Source organism: Nicotiana tomentosiformis, chromosome 2 (genome assembly GCF_000390325.3).
Source record: "Nicotiana tomentosiformis chromosome 2, ASM39032v3, whole genome shotgun sequence".
Lineage (NCBI taxonomy): Eukaryota > Viridiplantae > Streptophyta > Magnoliopsida > Solanales > Solanaceae > Nicotiana > Nicotiana tomentosiformis.
The window spans coordinates 8,211,576-8,222,604 of NC_090813.1; the positions used below are offsets into that span (position 1 = coordinate 8,211,576).

General features: G+C 41.7%; 1 pseudogene; it reads left to right on the forward strand.

Moving 5' to 3' along the window:
* The first annotated feature begins 10,560 nt into the window (after positions 1-10,560).
* LOC117279349 (small nucleolar RNA U3) lies at positions 10,561-10,799 on the forward strand (annotated as a pseudogene).
* Positions 10,800-11,029: the final 230 nt, after the last annotated feature.

An 11,029-nucleotide genomic window follows, 5' to 3' on the forward strand; every position in this document is an offset into this window, starting at 1 on the left:
TTACGCCTACGGGCTACGACATTTCGAGTTCGAAACATTCACTCGACTATTGAGCCTACGGGCTACTATTATTCCGAGTTCGAGCAAGCACTCACTCGACCATTAAGCCTATGGGCTACTGTTATTCCGAGTTCGAGCAAGCACTCACTTGACCATTAAGACTATGGGCCACATCACTTCGAGTTTGAATCATTCACTCGACTAAGCCTACGGGCTATCTTTATTTCGAGTTCCAGCAAATACTCACTCGACCATTGCGCCTACAGGCCACACTATCTCGAGTTCGAAACATTCACTCGACTATTAAGCCTACGGGCTACTGTTATTCCGAGTTCTAACAAGCACCCACTCGACCATTACGCCTATGGGCTATGACATTCCGAGTTCGAAACATTCACTCGACTATTGAGCCTACGGGCTTCTATTATTTCGAGTTCGAGCAAGTACTCACTCGACCATTAAGCCTATGGGCTACTGTTATTCCGAGTTCGAGCATGCACTCACTCGACCATTAAGCCTACGGGCCACATCACTTCGAGTTCGAATCATTCACTCGACTAAGCCTACGGGCTATCTTTATTTCGAGTTCAAGCAAACACTCACTCGACCATTGTGCCTACGGGCCACACTATCTCGAGTTCGAAACATTCACTCGACTATTAAGCCTATGGGCTACTGTTATTCCGAGTTCGAACAAGCACCCACTCGACTATTACGCCTACAGGCTATAATATTTCAAGTTCAAAACATTCACTCAACGGCTAATAAGTTACTTTTACTCTGAGTTTACATTAACTCAACCAGTACATTACACCTACGGATTATGTTCCTTCAAAGTTTGAATTATCGACTCAACAAGCAAACCCAGGGGCAACAAATCTGATCGATTAGAGAGATTACAAGGTCAACATTCGATGAAAAGTCTTCGCAAAACAAAAACAAGTCGACCTCGTTATACATATATATAAAAAAAATTGCCTACGTGATTAAATTGCAAACATGAAAAATTAGAATTTAAGCTTGCTGGTCGAGCTCTTCCCCATCCTCATATCTGCTTTTGCTACCATCATCATCATCATCATCAGAAGCCAAGGCTTCACCTTCCGCTTTGAGCTCTTTTGCCTTTTTTTACATCTTCGGTAAGGTCAAAACCTTGAGCGTGTATCTCCTCGAGGGTCACCCTCCGAGACCTACACTTGGCAAGTTCGGCAACCCAATGAGCTCGAGTATCGGCGGTCTTCGCCGCTTCCCGGGCCTCCATCTGAGCAGCCTCAGCATCAGCCCGATATACAGCAATGGACTTATCCGCCAAGACTTTCGACGACTCAACCTCCGCCTTAGCCTCAGCAAGTCGTGTTTCAAGATCCTCGATCTTCTTAGCTTGAACCGACCCTTTTTACCTGGCACTTCGAAGTTGAACATCGGCCAATAATAATTTTGTTAAGATGGTTTCTTTTTTTGCTGCCAGGCGGTCGAGGGTCTCCTTCCACCGATTGCATTCAGCTCGGATTTGATCGACTTCTTCTCGAAGTAACCCGATCTTTTAGATCTTTTGCTGCAACTGAGACAACGAAGGGTTAACTTCCACGGTTGAGTCAGACCCATACTTTAACAGAACGAGGCTCACCTGCTTATCGAACTCGACCCCTTCTTCACGGACCTTAGCCAAATCCTCTTGGAGGTCCTTTATAGCCTCGTCCTTTTGGCTGCAAAGAAGCCGCAGGGCATCTCTCTTACCTGAGACCTTTCGGAGCTCGGCCTCACACTGGCTAAGATTGACTCAAAACCTACTAATGGCCTGCACAGTAAGAAACATGAGTCAAGTATGGAAAAGAACAAAGAAACCAAGTATGGAAGAATCATTACCCGAGTAATGAAATGCTGAGCCTCCTCTAATAAAAGAGAAGCGTCACCAATATCGGAACAATCGTCGACTCCAGTAAAACAATCCCTAAAAGGATCCCCTGCACCAGAGCCTTCGCCGATATCGGGAGCCTTCAACTCTCGAGCTTCCTTCAATGCCTCCTCAGAAAAAGATGGAAGAAAAGGCGAATGACCCATTGTCATAGCCCCGAGCAAATCACTCGGAGTACTCCGGTCGAGACTAAGGTCTTCGGAAACAACCCCGACAGTCACAGCCGCCATCGGCTTGGGAGCTCTGGCAATCTCGATGGCCTCCGTAGATCGGACTACCAAAGCCGAGGAGCTATTTTCTTCTTCTTCTTCTCTTAGTCGATGGACCGAGTCAATCGAAAGGGCAATTACTTTTCTCCTCACCCTTCGAGTTTTGGTCTTGGGGTCCTCTGACCGAGAGGAAGCTTTACGCTTCTTATCTTCCCATTGTTTAGGACTTGGGACTTGTTTCCTTCTTCACCGCTCGAAGGCCTCAAAGCGGCATCCCTGGTTATGCCTGCACAAAAGGAAATCGGTAACGAATAGAACGCAAAGAATACTTCGAAGGAAACAAGAAGCAAACCTCACCATGGTTCTTGGACTCCCATCTGCCTTTTGCCAAATTGCGCCAAGCGCGCTCGGCGTAAGAGGAGGTCGAGGCTAACTTTCGAACCTAGTCCTCGAGGTCAGGCACCACTTGTGGCATCCAAGGGGCAGCTGAACATCAGGGAAGGACATCAGAAAAAATCGGAATAAGGACATGAAAAGTGAACAAAAATCACTTACGGTCAAAATTTCATTCTTCAGGGAACGACATCTTCTCCTCTGGAATGAGATCACGGGTCCTCACTCGAATATAACGACCCATCCAACCCCGATCCTTGTATTCATCGATGCTCGACATCAAAGCCTTCGATGCCTGATGATGGAGTCTGATTAGTACTCGAAAGATCTAAGGCCGATACAGTCGTATGAGGTGGTTTAGAGAAAAATCCAACCCCACGGCTTTGATAGAGAAGAAACGCAACAAGATCACTATACGCCATAGAGAGGGATGAATTTGGCCAAGGGTGACTTGATACCTTTTGCAGAAATCAATAATCACCGGGTCAACGGGTCCCAGTGTGAAGGGATAAGTATAAACACTTAAAAACCCCTCCACATAAGTGGTAACACTCTCGTCGGAATATGGAATTGGCAACATGACCTCGGAACCCCAGTTGTAGTCTTTTAGGACGGCCTCGAGGTGATCCTCCGTTATAGAGCACGTATACATCGATACATGTTCACATCGACTCGGAACGGAGGAAGGATTCTCCACCTTAAAATCGGTCTTCAAAGTGCATGGTCCAGGAACATAATCATGAACTGACGGCTCCACCGGCGCCTTATCATCAGACGGTCGTGAGAAAGAAGCTTTATCCTTCTGAGGTACGGTTTTGGAAGTTTTTGCCATTAATATAAAAGGAAAGAGTGCAAAGGAAGGTGAACAAATAGACAGCACCAAAATTCTGGTATGGGCGGCCCCGTAGCGGCGAAATAGAGAGGATAGATAAGAAAGTTTGGAAGAAGAGAAGGCGCAAAAGTGGTAAAGGTTGTATGGAAAGACTATTTATAGACTAAGGCATGATGGTTTGGTATCAGCGGTGGCCGACCACCGTATGATACACATTAAATGCTTGGGTAAAATTGAGTCGATGGGACAGCTATCACATACGTCAAGATCGGGTTTGATAGAAACATCAGCATAAATTTGATCGAGCCGCAGGGAAATCATATCGTTCCTCGCCACATCCTTTCCGAGAAATGAGGGGACTATCTGTGTACAGTCAAAATAGATTCTCAGTCATAATGACCGGTCGAGACAATGACATTTCAATCGAAGGGTATCCACATGACAAGCTCGGACGAATTCTGAAGTAGGGACGTCGGGCTTCGCGCTATAAACGGCAAAACTCGATATCATTATCGAGCCCGTGTATGAATAGGACTACGGGGCAACACCGATCGATACAGGCCCCGAATATCGATGCCCTAAGTCTGAACCGAGCTCAAACCAAGACTGGGGGTTCGACCTAACTCCGAGCTCGAGCTAGTGCCAAGCTCGCAGACATGAGCCGTTACAACCATACCGAGGGAGAGAATCTTGGCGAGAATCAAGGAAGAGACAAACCATCATGGGTCCTCCACTATATGTATTATTTTATTATGTTGTTATAGATAAAGCAGTGATCCTCTACTATAAAAAGGGGGATAGACTGTAATAGAGGCATGTTCTCGAAGATACATTAAGATTTCTTTATGCTTGTTTTTCTAACTCATTTCAATATTCCCGTCCATCATTCCCATTTTATAGCAAAAATACCTGTATGGTCATTTTGTATCAAAGGGAATCACATACCCTTAGAACCATATCTAAATTTAACGTTATCCGATTTTTTGGGTAAACACTACTAGCAAAGAAGGAACCGTATGATAAAATTTAATTTTTGATAGTTACTCCATATGTTTGCGAATGAAAACCTTTTGTACGGACAAATTAGGAACTACTACATATAATAGAAGGGTAATTTTGAGTAGTATTAAGACTCTCACAATCAACCTGATGCTAGCTCTGATGTATACAGCTCATATTGACATAATAATGATATGATTGATTTTAAATTGGTCCGTTGTAATATAGGGTTATTCAAAATATTCATCTTGTAGGGAATTGCATGATCATTCATAGGTCCCTCAGCAGAAGTGTTGTGTCCTACCTTTTGATTGCAGCAATCTTTCTTTTCCAAAACATGTCGGAGACAACCATGAAAGTGCTTGAGCTAAAGCTTGGACATAGTTAGAAGAGAGAAGAGAGGCTGAGGAAAATGAGAACTCTTGTATATGTGTATTGAAGAAGGAAGCTACCGTATTAATACATTGTTCTAAACAAACTAATCCACAAATTACATAATTACCCTCTACACTGTAACTACTTAACTACCCTTGTGTCTATATCCTCAATACTCCCCCTCAAGCTGTGTAGTGTGAATAAGTTGTACACTCCCAGCTTGGACAATAGAAAATCATGTTATGCCTTCCCAGTCCTTTGGTTAGTACTTCTTTTATCTGCAGGTTTGTAGAGACATGTGCAGTCTGGATTAGGCCTTGTTGAATTCTCTCTCGAATAAAATGGCAGTCAATCTCGATATGTTTGGTCCTTTCATGATAGATGGGATTTGCAGCAATCTGAATAGCTGCTTTACTATCACAATACAGCTTCACTAGAAGTTTCAAGCCCACATTTAACTCTTTGAACAACCCTGTTAACCAGACCACTTTTGCTATTGCATTGGCCATACTTTTGTACTCAGCTTCTGCAGAGCTCCTTGACACTTTATTTTGTTTCTTGGACTTCCAGGAGATAAGAGAGTCACCCAGCTTTATTACAAACCCACTCACTGACATTCTAGTCATTGGGCAAGTGGCCCAGTCTGCATCACAATATACTGTGAGTTGGTCAGAAGATTGAGATGATAGCAGAATCCCCAACCCAGGTGCATTCTTTAGGTACCTTACCACCCTCAATGCTCCTTCCATATGTGACTTCTTTGGCTTGTGCATGAACTGGCTTAAGTTCTGTACTGCATAACTGATGTCTGGTCTTGTCATGGTAAGGTACAACGACTTCCCAACTAATTTATGATAGCTGCTTGGATCACTAAGCAATTCATCAGTATCTAGAGTTCCATGTGCATTAGCATGATCATATTCTGCACTGGTGAGCTTATGGCTTGTGTCTAGAAGTGTGCAGGCTGGTTTAGAACCTGCAAGCCCAAGTGTGGCAATGAGATCAAGAGTGAACTTCCTTTGACAAACCAAAATGCCATGTCTGCTTCTTGCAACTTCAAGACCAAGGAAGTATCTCACCTCCCCCAGGTCATTGATCTTGAAGTGATGTTGAAGCACAACTTTGGCATCCTGAATTAACTGAGGAGATGATCCAGTGATTAAGAGGTCATCCACAAAGATGAGGATAATGACCAAGTCAGAACCAGACCTCTTACTGAAGAGGGAATAGTCATGATGACTATGTACAAAACCCGAGGATGAGAGGGCCTCACTGAGCTTCAAGTTCCATACCCTAGAGGCCTGCTTGAGTCCATACAAGGACTTATGAAGCTTGCAAACTCTAGGAGGCTCCCCCTCACCTAGAAAACCAGGGGGTGGAGTCATATACACTTCTTCCAGCAAATCACCTTGAAGACATCCATTTGGTGCAACTTCCATCCTTTCATAGCAACTAAGGATAAAACAGTCCTTACTGTGATCATTTTCACCATAGGTGAGAAGGTCTCTTGATAATCAAGACCCTCTTGTTATGTGTAACCTTTGGCCACTAAGCGAGCTTTGTACCTTTCCACCTCACCTTTGGCATTGTATTTCACCTTAAACACCCATTTATACCCTATAGCTCTCTTTTCAGTTGGCAAAGGAACTAACATCCAGGTGTGGTTGTCCTGTAGGGCCTGTAACTCTGCATCTATGGCTTCAATCCACTTGGGATCTCGAAGAGCAGCAGCATAGAAAGTTTGTTCTGTAACAGCTGAGAAAGAGCAAAGTTCTTTGAAGTAAGGTGGAGATAATGAAGCATATGACATGTATGCAGACATGGGATAATTGAAACCCAAAGCAGTAGAAGGACTAGCTTTTGGCATTCCATGAATAAAGCCATTGAGCCAGCCAGGTGTTTTGGAAGTCCTAGTAGACTTCCTTAGTCCCTCTTATGGCAAAACATGTAAGGGAGCCATAGTTGGGTGTGGCATCACTGCTGTAGGAAGTGATGTGAAGTGAGGCTGCTGCAGAGTCTCAGAAGTTGGATCAGCAGGATTAGGAGCTGAGGAGGCCTCAGGATTAGGAGCTGAGGAAGCCTCAGGGTTAGGAGCTGAGGAAGCCTCAGGAGAAAGTGGATGTGCTATTACTGAATCAAGAGCTATCTCTGAGACCTCGGAGGTAGGATCAATGATGAAAGCATCACTGCATCAATAAACTGCTTAGCATTAGGCCTCCTGCCTGTGGAAGTTGTGGTCTTGAAAGGAAAAGTGTATTCCTTGAAAGATAGATCCATGCTTACAAAAAAAGCTTGTTAGTGAGACTCTATAGCCTATAACCCTTTTGAGTGGATGAATATCCCATAAGCACTGCTGGTTCTGCTCTAGCTCCAAATTTGTCAATTCTATCAGTGACAGTAACATAGCATAGGCTTCCCAGAACCCTGAGATGCTGCAATCTAGGTGGTTGACCATAGAACATTTCAAAAGGAGACTTTCCTGCTAATGCTATGGATGGGATTCTATTGATCAGATACACTGCATTCTGCACACAAAATCCCCAGAACCTCAGTAGAATTCTTCCCTGAAACTTGATGGCCCTAGGAACTTCAAGAATCTTTCTGTGTTTCCTTTCTACCACTCCATTCTGCTGAGGTGTGTAGACACAGGAACTTTGATGAACTATACTTACATTTCTAAACATGTCTGTACAATGTGAGTCAAAGAACTCTGTTCCATTGTCTGTCCTGAACACCTTTATTGCACTGTTAAACTGAGTCTTTACAAGAGTCGTGAAGTCTTTTATTACAGTAGGTACATCACTTTTAAGTTTGAGCAGAAATATCCAAACCATTATACTATAGTCATCTACTAAAGTGAGGAAAAATCTATTCCCATCATAGGTAGGGATTTTATAGGGACCCCATACATCACCATGTATCAAATCAAATGCTTTAGAAGCCCTACTAGTACTTTGTGGAAAAGGAAATCTTGTCTGTTCTGCCAAAGGACAAATAGGACAAACATTATTACTATGCAACCTACTCTGTTTTATTATGTGCATCTGATGTTGAACCTTATGTGGAATGTACCCAAGTCTTCTATGCCATAGCTCTTCTTCATTGGTCACACACAGTGCTGCGAGGCTTGAACCCTATCTCTATCACTGTGAGGCCAATAATATAGATCTCCTTTCAGCCTACCAGTCCCTTTCACCTTCCCAGTGTGAAGGTCCTGCAATTAGGCAAAAATTAGGAAAGAACAGCATACAACAGTTTAGTTCCCTAGTCAGTTTTGATACTGATAGTAAATTGTATTTAAAACCTGGGATGCAAAGCACATTGGATATAATCCCTTAATCTAATTCAGAATTTCTTACACAAGAAATGGCCAAGCTATCTCCATTTGGCAAATGAACTTTTCCACCTATACTTTTAGACTGCTCTTTAGGCTTAGAGATCATTTCATTGTTTGACACCATGTGATCTGTTTCCCCTGTATTTACTATCCACTTATCATCCTTTGCTTTACTATCAGTAGAATGAGTTATACTAACTACATTTGCAAGCATTAGAGGGCCAGTTATACCTGCTGCATTAGCTGTTGGCTTAGGTGTATTATCCTTTTGTAGCATCTTCAAAATCTAGTCATATTATTCTGGAATGAATTGTATTGGCATCTGTATGCTCAATCCTTCATCTTTCTCTGCACCTGCAAAACTACATGTTGATCCTCTATAACCTGCGTTAGTATAATCAACATTTGGACCTAATGGTCATGTAGCTCCATAACATGTGTTTCCATTTCCTGAATTATTTCCCATTCCTTGATGTTGTCCATGATTCCCTAGTTGTGTAGAGTTACCAAAATGTGCTGAATTAGCCAATGGCTTTCTTCTGCCCTTGAAATCTGTTGGATATCCAATCAATTGATAACAACTCTCTTTGATATGTCGTTTCATTCTACAGAATTCACACTGCATATTGAAATTTTTTCTAGGTTTCTGCATCTGAGGCCCTTTAGCACTCCAAAGTGCAGTAATGTCATTGCCCTCCATTAGTGAGTTGAGACCTGTAGAGTCACGCCCTGATGATCCTTTCTGAGTCTCATCCTCGATAACCATGGAATATGCTTGATTTAGACTAGATTCAGTGGATTTCATAAGGATTTGACATCTTGCCTGATTATATGAGTCATTTAGACCTCCTAAAAATTGAAGTAGCCTCTGTTGATTCAAGAGCTCAACATAGTCCTTCACAGAGCTAGGAGGCGGCACAATTGCGTCAAATTCGCCCCGCAATTCCTTCAATTTTGTAAAATATGTAGAAATAGAGTCAGTACCTTGAGAGATTGTTGCAATTTCCCTATGTAGCTGATAGATCCTCATTCGATTAACCTTGTCAAATCTTTCACGAAGATCCTCCCACACAGCTCGGGCATTCGATGCATACACTATCCCACTGAGCAGATCTGGTGATACAGTATTCATGATCCATGAAAGGACTATAGCATTACAAGTTTCCCAATCCTCATGCAATGCTGCCGGAAATGAAGCCTCGGTGTGTTTACTATCAACAAACCCTAATTTTCGCTTAGCTTGAAGTGCAATCTTCATCGATCTCCGCCACAAGCCATAGTTCTCGGATCCTTTGAGCTGAACAAGAATTAGCACTGAGCTCGGAATGTCTGATGGATGCACGAACAACAGATGCGTATGGTCAATTTTGTTTTCCCCCATTTCTGAATCGAAGAAAATGTCAGAGTTTTGAGAAATCGTCTATCTTCTAACTGAGCTCTAGCTTCTGCAATCGAGTGATGAACAGGCGTGTTTAGATCTTCTCTGATAGCTCTGATACCATGTCGGAGACTGCCATGAAAGTGCTTGAGCTAAAGCTTGGACATAGTTAGAAGAGAGAAGAGAGACTGAGGAAAATGAGAACTCTTGTATATGTGTATTGAAGAAGGAAGCTACCGTATTAATACATTATTCTAAACAAACTAATTCACAAATTACATAATTACCCTCTACACTGTAACTACTTAACTACCCTTGTGTCTATATCCTCAATACATGTGTATTCCAAACAAATAAGCATATGAGTGAAAGGTAGAAAACAAAGGACAAATTAATGCAGTTTGTGTATATGGTGGAATTTCAAAAATAACAACAACAATAACTGCAGGCATTTTTCACCTTTAACAAACTCAAATAAAGTAGCACATGTAATTCCTCAAAAGAATGCCAAGTGTTAAAAGTTGTATGTACCTCTAATCTGGCAAGCTTTAAATCAGACTTTTATATTAAAAATTGCAAGATTCCGATAACATATCGAATTTATATATATATATATATATATTTGTATGTAAATCATTCCATTTAAATATTTTAGCTTTTGAATGTCACAGTAAATTTCTCTATCTCAATATATCAAAAAATGTTAGTAATGCGGTAGAAGACATTAGAAAAATGGGAAAGATGTACCTTAAACTTGAAGAGACTTCTTTTTCTTTAAACTGTTACTGCAAATCTAATTTTCTTATTAGCAGAGTCTACGTGTATAACTTTTCTTCTTTTTCCATGTGTAGAAAAAATTACAAATGTGTTATAGTTCTAGTTGATTTGGAGAGAGAAGAGGTACAACAAGAACCGACAAGATTTCTCAATCTTCTCAAAACATACTTTTGTCCCTTTCTCGTCTTGTTAAATTTCTCAAAACTTCCAATATTCCATAACCCTATAGAAATTGTTAATACCAATCGGTCTGCTTTCATTTCGAAATAGTAGAAAATGAAATCCTGTTAAAAATTTACAGCACAGAGAAGGCATTTATGAGCACAAATGGCGAAGATGAAGTTCACGACCTTACTTGAACAAGATCTGTTCTATAGGCTCGTCTCCACTGTATCCTTGAGTTCTAAGGAGACGAGAAATCAAGTTTGGTTGATGAGACATGGTCATTAGACCAGACGACCCTCGGGTTATGGTCCCGTAGATGATCGTTCTTAGCCCCTAACCATGGGTGTTGGGATGATTTTTTCTGCTCTTGGTTTTCTTCATTTCTGTTACTTGAAGTTGGTCTTAAGCCGTCCCAAAAACCTGCTTCAACCCTAGATTCACTTGAAGAACCTTCTGGGGAAACAAGACTCCGCATAAACTAAACAATACTCAATGCTAGAATGTAATATCTAAATTCTGATTTGGACAAGATACCTCTACCAAAAGTATTTATTATTTTGGATTTAAAAAAAAGAAAAAAAAATCAATGCTAGAATATTATAAAAATTACAATTTCAAATCTCTCTTTCTCCTTGGGGGTCGTTTGGTA